Genomic DNA, 27084 nt, shown 5'->3' on the forward strand with positions numbered 1-27084 from the left:
GCACAAGACCTAGCACTTTCCCTGGCTGCTCAGCCTATGCAAAGATCCCAAAGGTGGATGGTTGCATATCCACGTACCTCGACTATATAACCCCTGAACACCCTACAATAGTGAGGGGACACGACCACCGGCTCCCTACACCAGACACGGAGGGAGTCAGGGTCACCTGGGATCCAGCAAACAGAAAATAACAGATAAATGTACAGCACTTAACTTTGTAGCAGACTGGGAAACAGGATCAGCATGCACACACACTCCAGGAAGAAGTATAAGCCGCCCAGTAAAGCATTATGGGGAGGAATTTAAATGGAAGAAATCAGTCCAACTACATGACAGCTGAGAGAGGCTAACGAGATGAGGAACTGAATACCACAACAAAGAAAACTCAAGGAGGAGGTTCTGAAAGGCCTCTGTCAGAGCTGCTCAGCTGTCTGGTTGTGACAGTACCCCTCCCTCTACGAGTGGACTCCGGACACTCAGAACCCACCTTCTCAGGATGGGACCTATGGAAAGCCCTGATGAGACGAGAGGCCTTAATGTCCGTCACTGGGACCCACATCCTCTCCTCAGGACCATAACCCTTCCAATGAACAAGGTACTGAAGAGAACCGCGGACAAGACGAGAATCCACAATCCTAGAGACCTGAAATTCAAGATTCCCATCAACCATAATCGGAGGAGGAGGCAAAGGCGAGGGTACAATGGGTTGAACATAAGGTTTCAATAAGGACTTATGAAAAACATTATGGATCTTCCAAGTCTGAGGAAGATCAAGACGGTAGGCAACAGGATTGGTGACAGACAGGATTTTGTAAGGCCCAATAAACCTAGGACCCAACTTCCAGGAGGGAACCTTCAATTTGATATTCTTGGTAGACAACCACACCAGATCACCAACTTTCAGGTCCGGACCAAGCACACGTCTCTTATCTGCCACATGCTTATATCTCTCACTCATGCTCTTTAGATTATCCTGAATCTTTTGCCAAATAGATGACAAAGATGAGGAGAATCTGTCCTCATCAGGTAAACCAGAAGACCCCTCTCCCGAGAAAGTCCCAAACTGCGGATGAAACCCATATGCACCAAAAAATGGTGACTTATCAGAGGACTCCTGACGACGGTTATTTAAAGCAAACTCAGCAAGGACAAAAAAGAACACCAATCCTCTTGATTCTCCGCCACAAAACAGCGCAGATATGTCTCCAGATTCTGATTGACGCGCTCTGTCTGGCCATTCGACTGCTGGTGGAAAGCAGAAGAGAATGACAACCGAACCCCCAAGCGAGAACAGAGAGCCTTCCAGAATCTGGAAACAAACTGCGTGCCCCTATCAGAGACTATGTCTGAAGGAATACCGTGCAATTTGACAATGTGATCAATAAATGCCTGCGCCAGCGTCTTAGCATTGGGCAAACCAGGAAAAGGGATGAAATGCACCATTTTGCTAAAACGGTCCACCACCACCAGAATCACAGTCTTCCCCGAGGAACGAGGCAGGTCCGTTATGAAGTCCATGTACAGATGTGTCCAAGGACGGGAAGGAATGGGTAAGGGAAGGAGAGGACCTGATGGCCGTGAATGAGGGACTGGCACGAGCGCACGTCTCGCAGGCTGCCACAAAATCCTCAACCGACTTACGAAGCGCAGGCCACCAGAATCTCTGAGCGATGAGATCCAGTGTGGCTCTTGCCCCCGGGTGCCCAGCAAGGACCGTATCGTGGTGTTCCTTAAAAATCTTGTGTCTTAAAGCGAGAGGCACAAACAACCTCCCAGGAGGACAAAGATCAGGAGCCTCTGACTGGGCTGCCTGCACCTCTGCCTCCAATTCAGAAAAAAGAGCAGAGACCACCACACCTTCAGCCAAAATGGGACCCGGGTCCCGCCTCCCGGAAAACAACGTGACAGGGCATCTGCCTTCACATTCTTAACTCCAGGGCGGAACGTGACAACAAAATTAAACCTAGAAAAGAACAAAGACTATCTGGCCTGTCTCGGGTTCAGACGCTTGGCTGACTCCAAGTAGGCCAGATTTTTATGGTCAGTAAACACGGTAATAGGGTGTCTGGCTCCCTCCAGCCAATGGTGCAATTCCTCAAAAGCCAACTTGATGGCCAACAATTCCCTATCTCCCACATCGTAATTTCTCTCTGCGGAGGAGAGTTTTTTCGAGAAAAAGGCACACGGTCGCCATTTGGCAGGAGAGGAACCCTGAGACAAGACCGCACCACACCCACCTCAGAAGCATCAACCTCAACTATGAAGGGTAAAGAAATATCAGGTTGCACCAAGATGGGAGCGGAAGCAAAACTCTCCTTGATATTAGAAAAAGCCTTACGCGCCTCCACCGACCAAGAAGAAAAATCTACCCCCTTTCTGGTCATATCAGTGAGTGGTTTAACAATAGAAGAATAATTCAAAATAAACTTCCTGTAATAATTGGCAAAGCCCAAAAAACGCATCAGTGCCTTCTGATTCTCAGGAAGCTCCCACTCAAGCACAGCGCGGACCTTCTCGGGGTCCATGCGAAAACCAGAAGCGGAGAGAAGAAACCCCAGAAATTGAATTTCTGGAACCGCAAACACACATTTTTCCAGTTTCGCATATAATTTATTCTCCCGCAGGATGAGCAAGACCTGACGTAAATGTTCCTTATGAGTTTTGAAATCAGGAGAAAAAATCTAAATGTCATCCAAATACACAAATACAAATTTTCCCATCAAATGATAAAAAATGCTGTTCACGAAATGCTGAAAAACGGCTGGGGCATTCATCAAACCAAAAGGCATAACCAAATTTTCAAAATGGCCCTCAGGGGTATTGAAGGCCGTCTTCCATTCGTCCCCTTCTCTGACCCTGACCAGGTTGTATGCCCCTCTTAGATCTAATTTGGAAAAGACTTTAGCCCCAACAACCTGGTTAACCACTTTAACTCCGCTAGCTAAAACCCCCTTAATGACCAGGCCACTTTTTACACTTCTGCACTACACTACTTTCACCGTTTATTGCTCGGTCATGCAACTTACCACCCAAATGAATTTTACCTCCTTTTCTTCTCACTAATAGAGCTTTCATTTGGTGGTATTTTATTGTTGGTCACATTTTTACTTTTTTTGTTATTAATCGAAATTTAACGATTTTTTTGCCAAAAAATGAAATTTTTCACTTTCAGCTGTAAAATTTTGCAAAAAAAACGACATCCATATATAAATTTTTCGCAAAATGTATTGTTCTACATGTCTTTGATAAAAAAAAAAATGTTTGGGCAAAAAAAAAAAGATGGTTTGGGTAAAAGTTATAGCGTTTACAAACTATGGTACAAAAATGTGAATTTCCGCTTTTTGAAAAAGCTCTGACTTTCTGAGCACCAGTCATGTTTCCTGAGGTTCTACAATGCCCAGACAGTAGAAAAACCCCACAAATTACCCCATTTCGGAAAGTAGACACCCTAAGGTATTCGCTGATGGGCATAGTAAGTTCATAGAACTTTTTATTTTTTCTCACAAGTTTGCGGAAAATGTTTTTTTTTTTCTTACAAAGTCTCATATTCCACTAACTTGCGACAAAAAATTCTAGGAACTCGCCATGCCCCTCAAGGAATACCTTGGGGTGTCTTCTTTCCAAAATGGGGTCACTTGTGGCGTAGTTATACTGCCCTGGCAATTTAGGGGCCCATATGTGTGAGAAGTACTTTGCAATCAAAATGTGTAAAAAATGGCCTGCGAAATCCGAAAGGTGCTCTTTGGAATGTGTGCCCCTTTGCCCACCTAGACTGCAATAAAGTGTCACACATCTGGTATCGCCGTACTCAGGAGAAGTTGGGGAATGTGTTTTGGGGTGTCATTTTACATATACCCATGCTGGGTGAGAGAAATATCTTGGCAAAAGACAACTTTTCCAATTTTTTTTATACAAAGTTGGCATTTGACCAAGATATTTATCTCACCCAGCATGGGTATATGTAAAATGACACCCCAAAACACATTCCCCAACTTCTCCTGAGTACGGCGATACCAGATGTGTCACACTTTTTTGCAGCCTAGGTGGGCAAAGGGGCACACATTCCAAAGAGCACCTTTCGGATTTCGCAGGCCATTTTTTACACATTTTGATTGCAAAGTACTTCTCACACATTTGGGCCCCTAAATTGCCAGAGCAGTATAACTACGCCACAAGTGACCCCATTTTGGAAAGAAGACACGCCAAGGTATTCCGTGAGGGGCATGGCGAGTTCCTAGAATTTTTTATTTTTTGTCAAAAGTTAGCGGAAAATGATGATTTTTTATATATTTTTTTCCTTACAAAGTCTCATATTCCACTAACTTGCGACAAAAAATAAAAAATTCTAGGAACTCGCCATGCCCCTCACGGAATACCTTGGGGTGTCTTCTTTCCAAAATGGGGTCACTTGTGGCGTAGTTATACTGCCCTGGCAATTTAGGGGCCCATATGTGTGAGAAGTACTTTGCAATCAAAATGTGTAAAAAATGGCCTGCGAAATCCGAAAGGTGCTCTTTGGAATGTGTGCCCCTTTGCCCACCTAGGCTGCAAAAAAGTGTCACACATCTGGTATCGCCGTACTCAGGAGAAGTTGGGGAATGTGTTTTGGGGTGTCATTTTACATATACCCATGCTGGGTGAGATAAATATCTTGGTCAAATGCCAACTTTGTATAAAAAAATGGGAAAAGTTGTCTTTTGCCAAGATATTTCTCTCACCCAGCATGGGTATATGTAAAATGACACCCCAAAACACATTCCCCAACTTCTCCTGAGTACGGCGACATCACATGTGTGACACTTTTTTGCAGCCTAGATGCGCAAAGCGGCCCAAATTCCTTTTAGGAGGGCATTTTTAGACATTTGGATCGCAGACTTCTTCTCACGCTTTCGGGCCCCTAACATGCCAGGGCAGTATAAATACCCCACATGTGATCCCATTTTGGAAAGAAGACACCCTAAGGTATTCCGTGAGGGGCATGGTGAGTTCCTAGAATTATTTTTTTTTTGGGCACAAGTTAGCGGAAATTGATTTTTTTTGTATTTTCTCACAAAGTCTCCCTTTCCGCTAACTTGGGACAAAAATTTCAATGTTTCATGGACTCAATATGCCCCTCACGGAATACCTTGTGGTGTCTTCTTTCCGAAATGGGGTCACATGTGGGGTATTTATACTGCCCTGGCATTTTAGTGCCCTAAAGCGTGAGAAGAAGTCTGGAATATAAATGTCTAAAAAATGTTATGCATTTGGATTCCGTGAGGGGTATGGTGAGATCATGTGAGATTTTATTTTTTGACACAAGTTAGTGGAATATGAGACTTAGTAAGAAAAAACAAAAACAAACAAAAAATTTCCGCTAACTTGGGCCCTAAAAAATATCTGAATGGAGCCTTACAGGGGGTGATCAGGGAGTCTATATGGGGTGATCACCCCCCTGTCATTGATCACCCCCCTGTAAGGCTCCATTCAGACGTCCGTATGATTTTTTACGGATCCACGGATACATGGATCGGATCCGCAAAACGCATACGGACGTCTGAATGGAGCCTTACAGGGGGGGTGATCAATGTCAGGGGGGTGATCAGGGAGTCTATATGGGTGATCACCCCCCTGTAAGGCTCCATTTAGACGTCCGTATGATTTTTTACGGATCCACGGATACATGGACCGGATCCGCAAAACGCATACGGACGTCTGAATGGAGCCTTACAGGGGGGTGATCAATGACAGGGGGGTGATCAGGGAGTCTATATGGGTGATCACCCCCCTGTAAGGCTCCATTCAGACGTCCGTATGAATTTTTACGGATCCACGGATACATGGATCGGATCCGCAAAACGCATACGGACGTCTGAATGGAGCCTTACAGGGGGGTGATCAATGACAGGGGGGTGATCAGGGAGTCTATATGGGTGATCACCCCTCTGTCATTGATCACCCCCCTGTAAGGCTCCATTCAGAGGTCCCCATGTGTTTTGCGGATCCGATCCATGTATCAGTGGATCCGTAAAAATCAAACGGACGTCTGAATGGAGCCTTACAGGGGGGTGATCAATGACGGAGGTGATCAGGGAGTCTATATGGGTGATCACCCCTCTGTCATTGATCACCCCCCTGTAAGGCTCCATTCAGAGGTCCGCATGTGTTTTGCGGATCCGATCCATGTATCAGTGGATCCGTAAAAATCATACGGACGCCTGAATGGAGCCTTACAGGGGGGTGATCAATGACAGGGGGGTGATCAATGACAGGGAAGTGATCAGGAAGTCTATATGCGTGATCACCCCCTTGTCATTGATCACCCCCCTGTAAGGCTCCATTCAGAGGTCCGCATGTGTTTTGCGGATCCGATCCATGTATCCGTGGATCCGTAAAAATCATACAGACCTCTGAATGGAGCCTTACAGGGGGGTGATCAATGACAGGGGGGTGATCAATGACAGGGGGGTGATCAGGGAGTCTATATGGGGTGATCAGTGGTTCATAAAGGGTTAATAAGTGACAGGGGGTGTAGTGTAGTGTAGTGTAGTGTTTTGTGGTACTTTACAGAGCTGCCTGTGTCCTCTGATGGTCGATCCAAACAAAAGGGACCACCAGAGGACCAGGTAGCAGGAATATTAGACGCTGTTATCAAAACAGCGTCTAATATACCTGTTAGGGGTTAAAAAAATCACATCTCCAGCCTGTCAGCGAGCGATCGCCGCTGGCAGGCTGGAGATCCACTCGCTTACCTTCCGTTCCTGTGAGCGCGCGCGCCTGTGTGCACGCGTTCACAGGAAATCTCGGCTATCGCGAGATGACGCACGGATGCGTCCAGGAGGAGTAGATCAACCACCTTCCGGACGCATCCGTGCGTTAGGCGGTCGGGAGGTGGTTAAACAGGTCCGGGATTAGAGGAAGCGGATAAGGGTCACGAATAGTGATACTGTTCAGCTCCCTGAAATCCAGACAAGGTCTTAAAGAACCATCTTTTTTCTTAACAAAGAAAAAACCAGCGGCAACAGGTGACTTCGAGGGTCGTATGTGTCCTTTTCTCAGACTCTCAGAGATATAAGCACGCATAGCGATCTTTTCAGGTTGGGAAAGATTGTATAAACAAGATTTAGGCAGCTTGGCGCCTGGGATGAGATTAATAGGGCAATCGTACTCCCTGTGCGGGGGCAAATCCTGAACTCCACTCTCAGAGAAGACATCCGAAAATTCAGAGAGAAAAGATGGTACAGTCTTAGTAGCAACCTCAGAAACAGATATCGTGAGGCAATTCTCTCTGCAAAAGTCACTCCAACCATTTATTTGCCTCGCTTGCCAATCAATGGTGGGATTATGTTTAGTGAGCCAGGGTAGCCCCAACACTAGAGGAGTAGGCAAACCGCTAAGGACGAAATATGACACATCCTCAACATGAGCATCACTCACAATTAAACGGATATTGTGAACTATGCCCTTTAATGATTTCTGAGAAAGTGGAGTGGAATCAATAGCAAAAACAGGAATATCCTTTCCCAAAGTGCACACCTGGAAACCATGAGTTATTGCAAATTGACTATCAATGAGATTGACCGCTGCTCCACTATCCACAAAAATCTCACAAAAAATGCTCTTGCTCTCTAGCGCCACCCTAGCAGGCAGGACAAAACGGGAACTAGAAGCAAACGAAAAACCTTCAATTTCCGCCTCAACCCTGCCAATAGTAACAGACGGAACATTTTTAAAAGATTTTTTCCTCTTTGTTTCTTTATTACTCCCAGAGAACTGCCTGAATCTCCTAGAGGGACAAACATTTGCCAAATGATTTATACCTCCACAACAAAAACAAACCCTCCCATGCGGGCTGAATCTTCTATTGTCAGAAGCAATCAACCCCAGCTGCATGGGCTCCTGCTCAGAAGGGGCTGACAGCGACTGAGACCCCTGCGCACAGAATGGGACTGCTGCACTGTCCTGGGACTGAGTATGACAGGAAGGAGAGATCTCTCCTCTCTCTCTAAGACGCCTGTCAATACGAACGGCCTGAGACATAGCAGAGTCCAAGGAAATAGGCCTTTCATGAAAGGCAAATGCATCTTTCAATCCCTCTGAAAGACCATGGCAAAATTGACTTCGGAGTGCAGCATCATTCCAACCAGTATCAACTGCCCATCTCCGAAATTCTGAGCAGTATATCTCTGCGGATTGTTTACCCTGGCATAATAGACGTAGTCTAGACTCAGCCAGAGCAATACGATCCGGATCATCATATATCTGACCCAGGGCTAAAAAGAATTCATCCACTGAACGGAGAGGCCGTGCCCCCTCCGGCAGCGAAAAGGCCCAGGACTGAGCGTTACCTCTGAGCAGCGATATAATGATCCCCACCCTCCGTTCCTCATCTCCAGAGGAAAGGGGAAGAAGGCGAAAATGGAGTTTGCAAGCCTCTCTAAAACGCACAAAATTCTCACTACCCCCGGAGAACGTATCCGGGAGCGAGATCTTAGGCTCAGAACAAGCTCCATGAACGCAAGCTGAACCGGTCACTTGAAGCTGAGAAAAAGTCTTACAGAGGTCAGCTACCTCCAATGAAAGACCCTGGAAGCGTTCAGCCAAAAGTGAAACCGGATCCATGCTTGAGACGGTTTTGGCGGCTTATAATGTCACGGACGGTGTACAGGAAACAAGACAAAGCAACATGCATATATGACTCACTGGATCCAAAGCTAAGGAACCAAAAGGGAGACCCCTGCACAAGACCTAGCACTTTCCCTGGCTGCTCAGCCTATGCAAAGATCCCAAAGGTGGATGGTTGCATATCCACGTACCTCGACTATATAACCCCTGAACACCCTACAATAGTGAGGGGACACGACCACCGGCTCCCTACACCAGACACGGAGGGAGTCAGGGTCACCTGGGATCCAGCAAACAGAAAATAACTGATAAATGTACAGCACTTAACTTTGTAGCAGACTGGGAAACAGGATCAGCATGCACACACACTCCAGGAAGAAGTATAAGGTGCCCAGTAAAGCATTATGGGGAGGAATTTAAATGGAAGCAATCAGTCCAACTACATGACAGCTGAGAGAGGCTAACGAGATGAGGAACTGAATACCACAACAAAGAAAACTCAAGGAGGAGGTTCTGAAAGGCCTCTGTCAGAGCTTCTCAGGTGTCTGGTTGTGACACCGTCAAAGCACAGTTTTTGTTCTGGGTTGAAATACAATTCCCAACTTAGCAATTCCCTAAATTAGTGGTTTCTGCTGTATCAGGCCTACTTGAAATCTATCCATAAAAGGGTATATTAGATTGAAGGTGCTGATAGGGTCCTCCACAATAACTTCACACGCTACCGTGCATTTCCATGTCTAATTCTGTCCGTAAACGTATACCTGTCATCCAGCGCCTAAATACTAGGCCTGCAATTTATATTCAGCTAAATCTGTCGTTACTGCTGTGCCTGTATTAGTGTAATACAGTACCTAAATAGATAGCCAGATAGTGTTAGGTGTCTGTAAAAAAATGGCCTAAATTTGAATTTAATACATTGGGCCAAATAATTTCTTTCTTATTCTGGTGAACGGTAACAATGAGGAAAACATCCAGTAAGGGACGTGGACGCGGACATGGTCGCGGTGGTGTTAGTGGACCCTCTGGTGCTGGGAGAGGATGTGGCCGTTCTGCCACAGCCACACGTCCTAGTGTACCAACTACCTCAGGTCCCAGTAGCCACCAGAATTTACAGCAATATTTGATGGGGCCCAATGCCATTCTAAGGATGGTAAGGCCTGAGCAGGTACAGGCATTGGTCAATTGGGTGGCCGACAGTGGATCCAGCACGTTCACATTATCTCCCACCCAGTCTTCTGCAGAAAGCGCACAGATGGTGCCTGGAAACCAAGCTCGTCAGTCTGTCACATCACCCCCATGCATATCAGGGAAACTCTCTTAGCCTCAAGTTATGCAGCAGTCTCTTATGCTGTTTGAAGACTCTGCTGGCAGGGTTTCCCAAGAGCATCCACCTAGCCCTTCCCCAGCGGTGGAAGACATAGAATGCACTGACGCACAACCACTTTTGTTTCCTGATGATGAGGACATGGGAATACCACCTCAGCACGTCTCTGATGATGACGAAACACAGGTGCCAACTGCTGCTTCTTTCTGCAGTGTGCAGACTGAACAGGAGGTCAGGGAGGAAGACTGTGTGGAAGACGATGCAGGGGACGATGAGGTCCTAGACCCCACATGGAATGAAGGTCGTGCCACTGACTTTCACAGTTCGGAGGAAGAGGCAGTGGTGAGACCGAGCCAACAGCGTAGCAAAAGAGGGAGCAGTGGGCAAAAGCAGAACACCCGCCGCCAAGAGACTCCGCCTGCTACTGACCGCCGCCATCTGGGACCGAGCACCCCAACGGCAGCTTCAAGGAGTTCCCTGGCATGGCACTTCTTCAAACAATGTGCTGACGACAAGACCCGAGTGGTTTGCACGCTGTGCCATCAGAGCCTGAAGCGAGGCATTAACGTTCTGAACCTTAGCACAACCTGCATGACCAGGCACCTGCATGCAAAGCATGAACTGCAGTGGAGTAAACACCTTAAAAACAAGGAAGTCACTCAGGCTCCCCCTGCTACCTCTTCTGCTGCTGCCGCCTCGGCCTCTTCTGCTGCTGCTGCCTCGGCCTCTTCCTCAGCCTCTGGAGGAACGTTGGCACCTGCCGCCCAGCAAACAGGGGATGTACCACCAACACCACCACCTCGGTCACCAAGCATCTCAACCATGTCACACGGCAGCGTTCAGCTCTCCATCTCACAAACATTTGAGAGAAAGCGTAAATTTCCACCTAGCCACCCTCGATCCCTGGCCCTGAATTCCAGCATTTCTAAACTACTGGCCTATGAAATGCAGTCATTCAGGCTGGTGGACACAGACAGCTTCAAACAGCTCATGTCGCTTGCTGTCACACAGTATGTTGTTCCCAGCCGCCACTACTTCTCCAAGAGAGCCGTGCCTTCCCTGCACAACCAAGTATCCGATAAAATCAAGTGTGCACTGCGCAACGCCATCTGTGGCAAGGTCCACCTAACCACAGATACGTGGACCAGTAAGCACGGCCAGGGACGCTATATCTCCCTAACTGCACAATGGGTCAATGTAGTGGCGTCTGGGCTCCAGGCGGAGAGCTGTTTGGCGCACGTCCTTCCGCCGCCAAGGATCGCAGGGCAACATTCTTTGCCTCCTGTTGCCTCCTCCTCCTACTCAGCTTCCTCCTCCTCTTCTTCCACCTGCTCATCCAGTCAGCCACACACCTTCACCACCAACTTCAGCACAGCCCGGGGTAAACGTCAGCAGGCCATTCTGAAACTCATATGTTTGGGGGACAGGCCCCACACCGCACAGGAGTTGTGGCGGGGTATAGAACAACAGACCGACGAGTGGTTGCTGCCGGTGAGCCTCAAGCCCGGCCTGGTGGTGTGCGATAATGGGCGAAATCTCGTTGCAGCTCTGGGACTAGCCGGTTTGACGCACATGTGCTGAATTTGGTGGTGCAGAAGTTAATTCACAACTACCCCGACATGTCAGAGCTGCTGCATAAAGTGCGGGCTGTCTGTTCGCGCTTCCGGCGTTCACATCCTGCCGCTGCTCGCCTGTCTGCGCTACAGCGTAACTTCGGCCTTCCCGCTCACCACCTCATATGCGACGTACCCACCAGGTGGAACTCCACCTTGCACATGCTGGACAGACTGTGCGAGCAGCAGCAGGCCATAGTGGAGTTTCAGCTGCAGCACGCACAGGTCAGTCGCACTGCGGAACAGCACCACTTCACCACCAATGACTGGGCCTCCATGCGAGACCTGTGTGCCCTGTTGCGCTGTTTCGAGTACTCCACCAACATGGCCAGTTGCGATGACGCCGTTATCAGCGTTACAATACCACTTCTATGTCTCCTTGAGAAAACACTTAGGGCGATGATGGAAGAGGAGGTGGCCCAGGAGGAGGAGGAGGAGGAAGAGGGGTCATTTTTAGCACTTTCAGGCCAGTCTCTTAGAAGTGACTCAGAGGGAGGTTTTTTGCAAAAGCAGAGGCCAGGTACAAATGTGGCCAGCCAGGGCCCACTACTGGAGGACGAGGATGAGGAGGAGGTGGAGGAGGATGAGGATGAAGCATGTTCACAGCGGGGTGGCACCCAACGCAGCTCGGGCCCATCACTGGTACGTGGCTGGGGGGAAACGCAGGACGATGACGATACGCCTCCCACAGAGGACAGCTTGTCCTTACCTCTGGGCAGCCTGGCACACATGAGCGACTACATGCTGCAGTGCCTGCGCAACGACAGCAGAGTTGCCCACATTTTAACATGTGCGGACTACTGGGTTGCCACCCTGCTGGATCCACAGTACAAAGACAATGTGCCCACCTTACTTCCTGCACTGGAGCGTGATAGGAAGATGCGCGAGTACAAGCGCACATTGGTAGACGCGCTACTGAGAGCATTCCCAAATGTCACAGGGAAACAAGTGGAAGCCCAAGGCGAAGGCAGAGGAGGAGCAAGAGGTCGCCAACGCAGCTGTGTCACAGCCAGCTCCTCTGAGGGCAGGGTTAGCATGGCAGAGATGTGGAAAAGTTTTGTCAACACGCCACAGCTAACTGCACCACCACCTGATATGGAACGTGTTAGCAGGAGGCAACATTTCACTAACATGGTGGAACAGTACGTGTGCACACCCCTCCACGTACTGACTGATGCTTCGGCCCCATTCAACTTCTGTGTCTCCAAATTGTCCACGTGGCCAGATCTAGCCTTTGATGCCTTGGAGGTGCTGGCCTGCCCGGCGGCCAGCGTTTTGTCTGAACGTGTATTCAGCACGGCAGGGGGCGTCATTACAGACAAATGCAGCCGCCTGTCTACAGCCTATGTGGACAAGCTGAGGTTCATAAAAATGAACCAGGCATGGATCCCACAGGACCTGTCCATCCCTTGTGCAGATTAGACATTAACTACCTCCACCTTAACCATATATTATTGTACTCCAGGGCACTTCCTCATTCAATCCTATTTTTATTTTCATTTTACCATTATATTGCGGGGCAACCCAAAGTTGAATGAACCTCTCCTCTGTCTGGGTGCCGGGGCCTAAAAATATCTGACAGTGGCCTGTTCCAGTGTTGGGTGACGTGAAGCATGATTCTCTGCTATGACATGAAGCCTCAATCTCTGCTATGGGACCTCTCTCCTCTGTCTGGGTGCCGGGGCCTAAATATATGACAATGGACTGTTCCAGTTTTGGCTGACGTGAAGCCTGATTCTCTGCTATGACATGAAGACTGATTCTCTGCTGACATGAAGCCTGAATCTCTGTTATGGGACCTCTCTACTCTATCTGGGTGCCGGGGCCTAAAAATATCTGACAGTGGCCTGTTCCAGTGTTGGGTGACGTGAAGCCTGATTCTCTGCTATGACATGAAGACTGATTCTCTGCTGACATGAAGCCTGAATCTCTGTTATGGGACCTCTCTCCTCTGTCTGGGTGCCGGGGCCTAAATATATGACAATGGACTGTTCCAGTTTTGGCTGACGTGAAGCCTGATTCTCTGCTATGACATGAAGACTGATTCTCTGCTGACATAAAGCATGAATCTCTGTTATGGGACCTCTCTCCTCTGTCTGGGTGCCGGGGCCTAAATATATGACAATGGACTGTTCCTGTTTTGGTGACGTGAAGCCTGATTCTCTGCTATGAGATGAAGACTGATTCTCTGCTGACATGAAGCCTGAATCTCTGTTATGGGACCTCTCTCCTCTGTTTGGGTGCCGGGGTCTAAATATCTGACAGTGGACTGTTCCAGTTTTGGCTGATGTGAAGCCTGATTCTCTGCTATGACATGAAGACGGATTCTCTGCTGACATGAAGCCTGAATCTATGTTATGGGACCTCTCCCCTCTGTCTGGGTGCCGGGGCCTAAATATATGACAATGGACTGTTCCAGTTTTGGCTGACGTGAAGCCTGATTCTCTGCTATGACATAAAGACTAATTCTCTGCTGACATGAAGCCTGAATCTCTGTTATGGGACCTCTCTCCTCTGTCTGGGTGCCGGGGCCTAAATATATGACAATGGACTGTTCCAGTTTTGGCTGACGTGAAGCCTGATTCTCTGCTATGACATGAAGACTGATTCTCTGCTGACATGAAGCCTGAATCTCTGTTATGGGACCTCTCTCCTCTGTCTGGGTGCCAGAGCCTAAATATATGACAATGGACTGTTCCAGTTTTGGCTGACGTGAAGCCTGATTCTCTGCTATGACATGAAGACTGATTCTCTGCTGACATGAAGCCTGAATCTCTGTTATGGGACCTCTCTCCTCTGTCTGGGTGCCGGGGCCTAAATATATGACAATGGACTGTTCCAGTTTTGGCTGACGTGAAGCCTGATTCTCTGCTATGACATGAAGACTGATTCTCTGCTGACATGAAGCCTGAATCTCTGTTATGGGACCTCTCTCCTCTGTCTGGGTGCCGGGGCCTAAATATCTGACAATGGACTGTTCCAGTTTTGGGTGACGTGAAGCATGATTCTCTGCTATGACATGAAGCCTGAATCTCTGTTATGGGACCTCTCTCCTCTGTCTGGCTGCCAGGGCCTAAATATATGACAATGGACTGTTCCAGTTTTGTCTGACGTGAAGCCTGATTCTCTGCTATGACATGAAGACTGATTCTCTGCTGACATGAAGCCTGAATCTCTGTTATGGGACCTCTCTCCTCTGTCTGGGTGCCGGGGCCTAAATATATGACAATGGACTGTTCCAGTGTTGGCTGACGTGAAGCCTGATTCTCTGCTATGACATGAAGACTGATTCTCTGCTGACATGAAGCCTGAATCTCTGTTATGGGAGCTCTCTCCTCTCTCTGGGTGCCGGGGCCTAAATATATGACAATGGACTGTTCCAGTGTTGGCTGACATGAAGCCTGATTCTCTGCTATGGGACCTCTCTCTAATTGATATTGGTTAATTTTTATTTATTTTTATTTTTATTATTATTCATTTCCCTATCCACATTTGTTTGCAGGGGATTTACCTACATGTTGCTGCCTTTTGCAGCCCTCTAGCCCTTTCCTGGGCTGTTTTACAGCCTTTTTAGTGCCGAAAAGTTCGGGTCCCCATTGACTTTAATTGGGTTCGGGTTCGGGACGAAGTTCGGGTCGGGTTCGGATCCCGAACCCGAACATTTCCGGGAAGTTCGGCCGAACTTCTCGAACCCGAACATCCAGGTGTTCGCTGAACTCTCGTCACAAGTTCACAAACAATACTTAGTGCACCAATCAGTAATATGTAGTCAGACCTGCTAAAATGTGATCCTGCACGTATTGTACAAAAATATGTTTGCGCATAATTGCCGATTTGCACAATTGCAAATATATTGCAGCACTCTATCTGCATATAAAGCTATTGTAATGTTCTGCTATGCCAACCATTTTCTATAGTATCAGGAAACTTCTACCAGCATGAAAAATTTTGCAACAGTGACCCACGCCTGTATTGCGCGCGCAATACGCGCATATTACATTGCAGATTTCCGCAATCAAGAAAATATATGACGAATATTTGCCCAAATATTTGCGAAATATCGCAAATTCAAATATTCCCCCTGCCGCTCATCACTATTAGTGAGGAAAATAGAGAGAAGACTGGGCAGAACTATACACCGAAGAAAAATAGAACTGCTGGTAACAAGAACCTGTTACATACAGTACAAACATCAACCAGGGTAACTCAAAAATTCCAGATATATTCACTTAAGGGTCCATTTACATGTCTGTAGTGTATTGCGGATCCAAAAATTGCGGATCCGCAATACACTGGGCCGGCACCCCTATAGAAATGCCTATTCTTGTCAGCTATTGCGGACAAGAATAGGACATGTTCTATTTTGTTCGGGAGCTGCTGACCAAAAGTACGGAGCCGTGGACCGGAAATGCGGATGCGGACAGCACAATGTTTGCTGTTCACATCTTTTCCGTCCCCATTGAGAATGAATGGGTCCGCACCCGTTCCGCAGAATTGCGGCATGGATGCGGAACCATTCTAAGGAGATGTGAATGGTTCCTTACAGGTAATAGTAATTTAAATTTAAAATGTATTTTCACAAATGCCAGAAGTCTAGCTAGCAAAATGGGGGAGCTGGAGGCTATGGTACAAGAAGAACACATAGATATAGTTGATGTGGCTGAGACATGGTTGGAATCTTCGCATGACTGGGCTGTAAATATTGAAGGTTTTACACTAGGAAAGACAGGGTCAATAGAAAAGGCGGTGGTGTGTGTCTGTATGTGAGGAGTGATCTGAAGACAAGTGTGAAAGAGGCAATTGTGGGTGCGGATGGTGAGGATGTGGAAACCTTATGGGTGGAAGTTCAAAAGGATATAAACACTGAAAATAGAATAATTGATGTAATCTATAGACCCCCTAACATCACAGAGGAGATAGAAACACAACTGTATAACCAAATAGAGCGGGCGGCACAGGCTGGTACAGTAGTCATAATGGGAGATTTTAACTTCCTAGACATTGACTGGGGTCATGGTTCTGCATCAACCCCAAAGGGGAGAAGATTCCTCAATTTGCTGCAGGACCACTTTATGGGCCAGTTTGTAGAAGCTCCCACTAGGGGCAATTCTCTATTGAATCTGGCAATTTCTAATGATGCAGAGCTTGTTGGTAATGTTCGAGAAACACTAAGCAATAGTGACCACAATATAATTATATTCCCCCTAAACTATAAGAAGCAAACTCTGTCAGGCAGAGCAAAGACACTGAATTTTAAAAAGGTGAATTTCCCTGGGTGAAGGGCAGCATTTCAGGGCACTGACTGGGAGCAGCTACTGTCACATAATAATACTGAGCTTTAAATTCACATTGAATAATTGAACTAAAAAATGTATCCTTTTAGGTAACAAGTATAAACAGCTAAAATTAAACCCCCCATGGCTTACAGCTACTGTAAAAAGGGCAATAAAAGACAAAAAATGGGCATTTAAAAAATACTAATCTGAGGGGTCAGCTGTAGTGTTTGAAGATTACAAAGGCCTTAATAAAATCTGTAAACAGAAGATAAAATTTGCAAAAATACAAAACAAACAGCAGGTGCCAAAAGAGAGCAAAACAAATACCCCAAAATTCTTTAAATTTATAAATGCTAAAAAGCAAGTTCCGATCAGGTAGGTAATGGGGGGGGGTAGTCACTGAAGATAAGGAAAAGGCAGAGTTACTAAATGTGTTTTTTAGCTCTGTATATACAAAAGAGAAAGGAGCTGATATCTGTGGTGCTGGGGCTGTTAGTACATCCAGTAATATACTCAATTGGCTAACTGTAGATATGGTTCAAGATAAGTTAAATAAGGTAAATGTGAACAAGGCTCCGGGTCCAGATGGATTACACCCGAGAGTGCTTAAATAGTTCAGTCATTGCTGTGCCCCTGTTTATAATTTTTTTTATTTCTCTAGGTACTGGTACAGTGTCAAGTGATTGGCTCAAGACAAACATGGTACCCATATTCAAAAAAGGATCTAGGTCCTTCACAGGTAATTATAGACCAGTTAAATTAACTTCTGTTGTGGGAAAAATGTTTGAAGGACTCTTAAGGGAATATATACAGGAGTATGTGACTGTAAATATTATTGGGTTTACCAAGGACAGAAGTTGTCAGACTAACCGGATTTGTTTTTATGAGGAGGAGAGTAGTAGCCTGGACAGAGGGGCCGCTGTGGATGTAGTGTTTATGGATTTTGCAAAGGCTTCCGATACTGTCCCTCATAGACGTTTAATAGGTAAAGTAAGGTCTATAGGCTTGGAAAGTATAGTTTGTAATTGGATTGAAAACTAGCTGAAGGACCGTGTCCAGAGAGTTGTGGTCAATGATTCCAATTCAGAATGGTCCCGGGTTATAAGTGGTGTACCCCAAGGTTCAGTGATGGGCCCTCTATTATTTAATTTATTTATTATTGACATTGAGGATGGGATTAATAGCACCATTTCTATTTTTGCAGATGACACCAAGAACTGTACAGTGTATGGAAGATGTCCATAAACTACAAGCTGACTTGAACACTGAGTGATTGGGCATTAACTTGCAAGTGAGGTTCAATGTGGATAAATGTAAAGTTATGTATCTTTGTAGTAATAATCTCCGTGCATCATATGTCCTAACCTAGGTGATGTAACACTGGGAGAGTTACTTATAGAGAAGGATTTGGGTGTCCTTGTAGATGGTAGATCAAATAACAGCATACAATGTCAATCAGATGCTTGATGGACTCGCGAGTCAGGAATGTTATATTACCACTTTACAAAGCGTTGGTGTGGCCTCATCTGGAATACGCAGTCCAGTTCTGGGCACCAGTACATAGAAAGGACACACTGCAGCTGGGAAAAGTACAGAGGAGAGCGACTAAACTGATAAGGGGCATACAGGGTCTTAGTTATGAAGAAAGATTGAAAGAATTTAATTTATTTAGTCTTGAGAAGAGACCCCTAATGGAGGACATGATTAACCTATACAAATTGTGGCAGTGGAGCTGCCAGAGGGCCATAGGAAGGCTATTCAAGTGGTGCATCTCACCCAGAACAAGCTGGGTGAGAACAAGAAAGCCTGGGAAAATAGGGTTTTCCCATTGTCTGCAGCAGCTAGACTGATAATGAGGTTAATTAGCAGCCAGATGAGGAGCACGAATAAATCTGGGCTGAGCTCCTCAATCAGGGCTCTGTGTCAAGGCCTGTGGGAGCCGGGACCCTCTAACCCTGTTTGGGGTTAGTGATGTGTTTTGGGGAGCTACCCAGATCCCGATACAGAGGGAAAAACGGTTTAGTCAGTGGCCAGACGGCTGAGGATTTATGTTTTGGTTGCTGTTTTTGTGCTGATGTGCTTAAAAATAAAAGCATTGTTTGGACTTCAATCTGGTGTCTGTGGCGAAGTCTGTGAGAATGACCCCCAGATAAGAGACGACCCCTTACAAAATATATAAATTGGCCATACAAAAAATTACTGTTCTATGTAAAATGCCCTCAAAAGACAAGGGGGCACTGCCTCCGACTGGAGAAGAAAAAGTTCAGTCTCCAGAAGCATCAAAGCTTCTTTACTGTAAGAACTGTGAATCTGTGGAATAGACTCAGGACGTGGTCAGAGCGGGAACAGTGGACAGTTTTAAAAAGGGTTTAGATAATTTCTTAAAAGTAAACAACATTAATGCTTATGAAAACGTGTAGAAATCTGAGTCTCACTTCCTTCTGGGATTCATGTCCCCACCTATCCTTTTGTTGAACTTGATGGACTTAGGTCTTTTTTTCAACCGTATCAACTATGTAATTACAGATCTTTTGACAATCATTGACAGACTAAGAGTCAATTCAGACGTCCGTAGGTGTTTTGCCATCCACAAAACATGGACACCGGCAATGTGCATTCCGCATTTCGGGATTTGCACCTCACTGCAGGGGAACCACCAGGCTGCTACCTTGTGGAGTAGTCTCTGTATAATTGACAGCTAACCCACTGGGGCCAGAGACACCAGTCCAAAGCACTGAGAGGCCAGTTTAAGGTCAGGGCAGGCAAAGTACATACAATATAGAACAGGGATCAGCAACCTTTGGCACTCCAGCTGCTGTGCAACTACAACTCGCAGCATGCAAACATGCTCAACTGTTCTCACAACTCCCATAGAAGTGAATGGAGCAATCTGGGAGTTGTAGTTTCAGAACATCTGGAGTGCCAGAGGTTGCTGATCCCTGAAATAGAAAAACACTCCAAGTTCAAAGTTGGCAGAGTCATTATGGAGGTCAGGCATGGGTCAAGTCGGGCAGAGGAGGGTCACAAGTCAGGAAATAGGGAGAAAGTTGGTACACGGACAGACAAAAACAGTGCACCTAAGCAGGACAATGCTAGGAAACCTATTGTTCAGGCACCTTCCCTCAGTGGAAGATCCATAAAGTACACCAATGTTACCAGTCATTGGCTGCTGCGAATTAGGTCATGCATGCTGGCCCTTAAAGAACTGGAGGGAGTGTGTGAGACCTATGGGCAGAGGAGGAGAGGCCTTGCAAGCAAGTAGGCCACAGCCCTTTTGGAGAGACAGGACGAACCCGGCAGCTGGACCTGCTGGGAAGAGAAGGGCAGCGAGCCACCACTCTAACACTTACTTCCCTGTGCTCTACATTCATTAGCCACTGCCTATCTCACCTTTTTAGTATATGTTGATTTTCTCTCTGCTCCACCAAGATCTATCCCCTTTTTCCACGATCAGCAACACTATCGGGAGATTAGCTATAGTGGTTCCGTTTTAGCAGTTTCCCCCCAAGGCCTCGCTGCCACATTAGGATACGCAATTATTATAAATGTCACATATTAGGTTGGGACTTAGATTTTGCATTTGGGCCCTGGAAATTCAAGTTACGCTTTTAACCTAAGGACACATGACGTATCGGTACGTCATGATGTCCTGGTACTTAAGGACACACGACGTACCGGTACGTCATGTATGGTTCCGATCACCGCCGCCCAGCGGGCAGTGATCAGAACCCGGTGCCTGCTCAAATCATTGAGCAGGCACCTAGGCTAAATGCGCCGGGGGGTCCTGTGACCTCCCCATGTCAGCGATCGCAGAAAACCGCAGGTCAATTCAGACCTGCGGTTTTCTGCGTTTTTGGGTTATTCGGGTCTCTGAAGACCCGATAACCCGGAACAGGATGGTGATGGTGGTGTGATTGTACCCCACCAATCACCATCCTGCGATCCTGAGAGGTAATGGTGACATCACCTCTCAGGATCGCCTCTGATTGGTTGGTGGACGGGACGGCGGGATATTCAAAAGTTGCAAGCGCTCCTCTCCTCCTCCTTTTGTGTTCCGGAGCTGGAGGAGAGAGGAGCTGCCTGCACGTCATCCATCGGTGCAAGCATCACCCCATCTGAACTTCAGGTACATAGGGAAAGCATAGGGAAAGTTTGGGTTAGGCAGGGAAAATAAAGGGAAAGTTAGTTGGATTAGTTTTGATTGCATCACCCTAAGTTAGGGTGTCTGGGGTCCACAGCACAGCTGTGTGACCCTAGACCCCCCAGGGGTGCTGGCGCTTGCTCCCCCCTTTTTTTTTTGTGTGTACGCTGACTGTGGCCGGCACTCTTAGCATCCGGCCACTGTTAGCGAATCGCACACCCCACCGCTGATCAACTTCGGACGGTTGATCAGCGGTTTTGAAAAAAATTCCATTTTTTTGCCATTTTTTTGCGTTTGTTAGTTTTAGGGTGAGTTCGCGAACACCCGTGCCCCCACACACACGCACACCAAATAAAGATTTACACGCACGCACATACACACGCAGACACACACTCCCCTATGGCCCGTCGGACGTTCTCGGTTCTGAGAGTCCCAGTGAGGACAAGGATGACCCCACATTCCTGTTGTCATCCGCGTCCTCCTCATCATCTAGCGATGATGATGAGCCCCCAAGGCAGCTGAGATGCCGCCAGGCGGAGCAAGGGGACCCCTATATTAGGGACCCTGTGGCCAGCCTAGTATGAGCAGCTCTGGGGCTCGTACTTGTTTTCCGGCCCACCAGTTAAATCCACCGGAGCACCCTGCCGGTGAACTAGTCTGGTGTAGCCCAGAGCGATACGAGCCCGTGATTCTTGATTTTGTAGGCCAATCAGGAATCCAGATTTCCACAGTGGGCTACACTGAATATGACTTTTTTTGTAATTTTTTCAGTGACCCACTGGTAAATCTGATGGTGGAGCAGACGAACCTGTACACCCAACAGTTCATTGCTCAGCACCCGGGCTCCTTTTTGGCCAGGCCCGGTGGCTGGATGCTGGTCAGTGCAGCTGAAATGAGGACATTTTGGGGCCTCGTGCTGCATGTGGGCCTGGTCAAGAAACCCAGTGTCAGGCATTACTGGAGTGGGGACGTCCTATACCAGACCCCACTTACAGTACGGCCATGACACACTCCCGGTTTGAGGCCATCAGGAAATGTCTGCATTATTCAGATAATGCAGCATGTCCCCCCCGAGGTGATCCTGCCCATGACCGTCTGTATAAGATATGGAGGCCTATGTACCTGGAAGGGAGGTTGCGGTTGATGAGTCTCTCATTGCGTTCAAGGGGAGACTCATTTTCCGCCAGTATGTGCCCTCCAAGCGGGCGAGGTATGGCGTCAAGCTATACAAAATTTGTGAGAGTATCTCAGGGTACACTTACAAATTTCGTGTATACGAGGGGCGAGATTCCCGGATTCAACCCACAGAATGTCCACCCCACTCTGGTTGTCACCGGGAAACTTGTGTGGGACATTATGTACCGACTGCTAGATAAGGGTTACCACCTTTACGTGGATAACTTTTATACCAGTATCCTCTTGTTCCAGTCCCTTGCCGCCAGATCTATGTCCGCTTGTGGGACCGTGCAGAAAAATCAACGCGGCTTCCCTGCCCTCCCCCTCCAGGTACCTATCCCCGTGCCCTTACCACTGGAAACCTGTTGCTGGTCAGGTATAAGGACAAGAGGGATGTCCTTATGCTGTCCACAATTCATGGTAACGGCATCACCCCTGTCCCTGTGCGAGGTACCGCGGCAACGGTCCTCAAGCACGATTGTATCGTTGACTGCAATCGGTATATGGGAGGAGTTGATCTCTCTGATCAAGTCCTCAAGCCATATAACGCCATGCGCAAAACCCGGGCATGGTACAAAAAAGTTGCGGTCTACTTGGTACAGGTTGCCATGTACAACTCTTTTTGTGCTGTCCGGGAGCACTGGCAACACAGGGACATTCCTTCAGTTCTATGAGGCAGTCCTCAAGGCCCTGATCTTTTCAGACCGGGAAAGAGCAGGACGGAGTACCTCGGGAACTGTAGGCGCCCAGATCGTCCCTGGCCAACACTTTCCAGGTGTGGTCCCCCATACTGGAAAGAAGGGACGAACCCAAAAAAGGTGCAGAGTGTGTCACAGGAGGGGGATACGGAAGGACACCACAACTCAATGTGACACGTGCCCCGATCATCCGGGCCTCTGCATTATTGGTTGCTTCAGGGAGTATCACACTTCCATGGAGTACTAAATTTATATCCCAATTTAGCACTGACATCGGATAAAAAAACTGGTTCTCAGACTTGAGACACCCAAAAAAATTAAAATAATTTATTCAAAGTAGACTTATTAGGTATCGCCGCGTCAGAATCTCCTCTATAAAAATACCCCATGACCCAACCCCCCAGATTAACACGGTCCTTACATAATAAAAAGTTTTATAGCAAGCGATCAAAAAGTCATATAGCCCCCAAAATAGTGCCAATAAAACCGTCCGCTCATCCCGCAAAAAATGAGTCCCCATATAAGATAATCGAATTTAGAAAAAAAATTACACTTAGACTTTAGAGATACCCAAAAAAAATTTGTATCAAAAAGGATAATATAGTCAAAAAAATAAATAATTGTAAAAAAAAGATTTATTAGGTATCGCCGCATCCGTAAGAATCTCCTCTATAAAAATATCCCATGACCTAACCCCCCAGATTAACACGGTAAAAAAAAAAAAAACGGTGCCAAAACTGCTATTTTTGGCACTTTTCCATTTCAATCCGTTTTTTTCTGGTAACAAAACAAGGATTAACAACCAAACAAAAGTTTATATTTATTACCCTGATACTGCACTTTACAGAAATGCCACATTTGTGGTCGTAAACTGCTGTATCAGTAAAAGGGAGGCAGCAAAAGGAAAGGACCGACATAGTTTCTGGAAGGCCAATTTTGATGGCCTTTTTTATTGACACCATGTCTCTTTTGAAGCCCCCCTGATGCCCCCCTAGAGTAAAAACTGAAGTGACCCCATCTAAGAAACTACACCCCTCAAGGTATTCAAAACTGATTATACAAACTTTATTAACCCTTTAGGTGTTCCCCAAAAGTTAATGGCAAATGGAGATAACATTTCAGAATTTCAATTTTTGGTAACCTTGCCTCACAAAAATTTAATATAGAGCAACCAAAAATCATATGTACCCTAAAAATAGTCCCAAAAAAATGCCACCTTATCCCATAGTTTCCAAAATGGGGTCACTTTTATGGAGTACGGCCACATATTGGGTGTTTCTGTAAACGGCAGAGTCAGGGCAATAAAGATACAGTCTTGTTTGGCTGTTAACCCTTGCTTTGTTAGTGGGGAAAAAATGGGTTAAAATGGAAAATTAGGCAAAAAAATGAAATTTTCAAATTTCATCCCCATTTGCCATTAACTCTTGTGCAACACCTAAAGGGTTAACGACATATGTAAAATCAGTTTTGAATACCTTGAGGGGTGTAGTTTCTTAGATGGGGTCACTTTTAGGGAGTTTCTACTCCAGGGGTGCATCAGGGGAGTTGAAACAGTACACTGTGTAAATAAACCGGTCCATAAAAATCAGCCCTCCAAAAACCAAACGGCGCACCTTTCCCTCTATTCCCCGCTGTGTGGCCGTACAGTAGTGTACGGCCACATATTGGGTGTTTCTGTAAATGGCAGAGTCAGGGCAATAAAGATACAGTCTTGTTTGGCTGTTAACCCTTGCTTTGTTAGTGGAAAAAATGGGTTAAAATGGAAAATTAGGCAAAAAAATGAAATTCTCAAATTTCATCCCCATTTGCCATTAACTCTTGTGCAACACCTAAAGGGTTAACGATGTATGTAAAATCAGTTTTGAATACCTTGAGGGAAGTAGTTTCTTAGATGGGGTCACTTTTAGGGAGTTTCTACTCTAGGGGTGCATCAGGGGGGCTTCAAATGAGACATGGTGTAAATAAACCAGTTTTGCAAAATCTGCCTTCTAAAAACCAAACGGCGCACCTTTCACTCTATGCCCTGCTGTGTGGCCGTACAGTAGTTTACGACCACATATGGGGTGTTTCTGTAAACGGCAGTCAGGGCAATAAAGATACAGTCTTGTTTGGCTGTTTGCTTTGTTAGTGGAAAAAATGAGTTAAAATGGAAAATTAGGCAAAAAAATGAAATTCTCAAATTTCATCCCCATATGCCAATAACTTTTGTGCAACACCTAAAGGGTTAACGACGTATGTAAAATCAGTTTTAAATACTTTAAGGGGTGTAGTTTCTTAGATGGGGTCATTTTTGGGTGGTTTCTATTATGTAAGCCACACAAAGTGACTTCAGACCTGTAGTGGTCCCTAAAAATTGGGTTTTTGTAAATTTCAGAAAAATTTCAAGATTTTCTTCTAAACTTCTAAGCCTTGTAACATCCCCAAAAAATAAAATATCATTCCCAAAATAATTCAAACATGAATAAGACATATGGGGAATGTAAAGTCATCACAATTTTGGGGGTATTACTATGTATTACAGAAGTAGAGAAACTGAAACTTTGAAATTTGCTAATTTTTCAAAATATTTGGTAATTAGGTATTTTTTTATGCAAAAAAAAATTTTTTACTTCATTTTACCAGTGTCATGAAGTACAATATGTGACGAAAAAACATTCTTAGAATGGCCTGGATAAGTCAAAGCGTTTTAAAGTTATCAGCACTTAAAGTGACACTGGTTAGATTTGCAAAAAATGGCCTGGTCCTTAAGGTGAAATAAGGCTGTGTCCCTATGGAGTTAAACACTATGGGATGAATTTATCATGAGGATAATATTTGAAGTCAGTTTTGCTTGAGTGTGCGGTGGCATACTTTATGCCACAATTATCAAATGTCACATGTTGTTTGATAAATTTGTCTATCCTTAAGGGCTCATGCACACAAACGTATTTTCTTTCCGTGTCTGTCCCGTTTTTTTTTTTTGTTTTTTTTCGAAGAGTAGGCGGAACCATTCACTTCAATGGGTCCGCAAAAAAACAGAAGTTACTCCATGTGCATTACGTTTCCGTATGTCCGTTCCGCAAAAAAATAGAACATGTCCTATTATTGTCCGCGTCATGGACAAGGATAGTACTGTTCTATGAAGGGTCAGCTGTTCCGTTCCGCAAACTACGGGATGCATACGGATTTCATCCGTATTTTTTGCGGACCGCAAAATACATACAGTTGTGTGCATGAGGCCTAAATCTAACAATTTTGTATAGAAAATATACCCCAGTTTTCCTACTCTACCCTCTTACTGAAGTGAGATTGTGACTTCAGTGGTAAATCTGGAGTGAAACTCATTAACATAGCTAACTACGTCCACTTCTGGTGTAGAATGCAAAAAGTTGCAAAAGTTAGCTTAAAAAGTGACTTTTAGTAGCCAAAATTCTGGAGTAAAGGCATGATAAATCAGGGCCTATAAAGACTGAAAGCCTAGAAATCAGCCTTCTGCACAGCCAGCTGCGTGATGTTAGTGTGTGAGCGCATCTTGAGGGAAGCAGCTAAGTATTGTGTTTTTTCCCCTTCAATGTATCTGCAGTCTGGAGAGGGCACTGGGGGCCAAATGAGGACGGTGCACAACTAGAGTGAGGGAGCACAAAAGTGGGCATAACTCCACTGAGGGGGAACCTAATCTGGCATAACTTCTGTGAGGGGGCACCTAATCTGGCATAACTCCATTGAGGGGGCACCTAATACGGCATAACTACTGTGAGAGGCAGCACATAATCTGGCATTACTACTGTAAGGGGGCACCTAATATGGCATAACTGCTGTGATGGGGCACCTAATCTGGCATAACTCCATTGAGGGGACACCTAATATGGCATAACTACTGTGAGGGGGCACATAATCTGCCATAACTACTGTAAGGGGCCACCTAATATGGCATAACTCCTGTGAGGGGGCACCTATTATGGCATAACTCCATTGAGGGGGCATATAATATTCCATAACTCCTATGAAGGGGCACATAATCTGGCATAACTCCATTGAGGGGACACCTAATATGGCATAACTAATGTGAGGGGGCACATAATCTGTCATAACTTGTGAGGGGGCACCTAATCTGTCATAACTCTTGTGAGGGGGCACCTAATCTGGAATAACTCTTGTGAGGGGGCACATAATCTGGCATAACTCTTGTGGAAGGGCACCTAATATGGCATAACTCCTGTGATGGGGCACTGGCATATCTCCATTGAGGGGGCATATAATATGCCATAACTCC

This window comes from Bufo gargarizans, chromosome 1 (assembly GCF_014858855.1).
Source record: "Bufo gargarizans isolate SCDJY-AF-19 chromosome 1, ASM1485885v1, whole genome shotgun sequence".
NCBI classification, from domain to species: domain Eukaryota; kingdom Metazoa; phylum Chordata; class Amphibia; order Anura; family Bufonidae; genus Bufo; species Bufo gargarizans.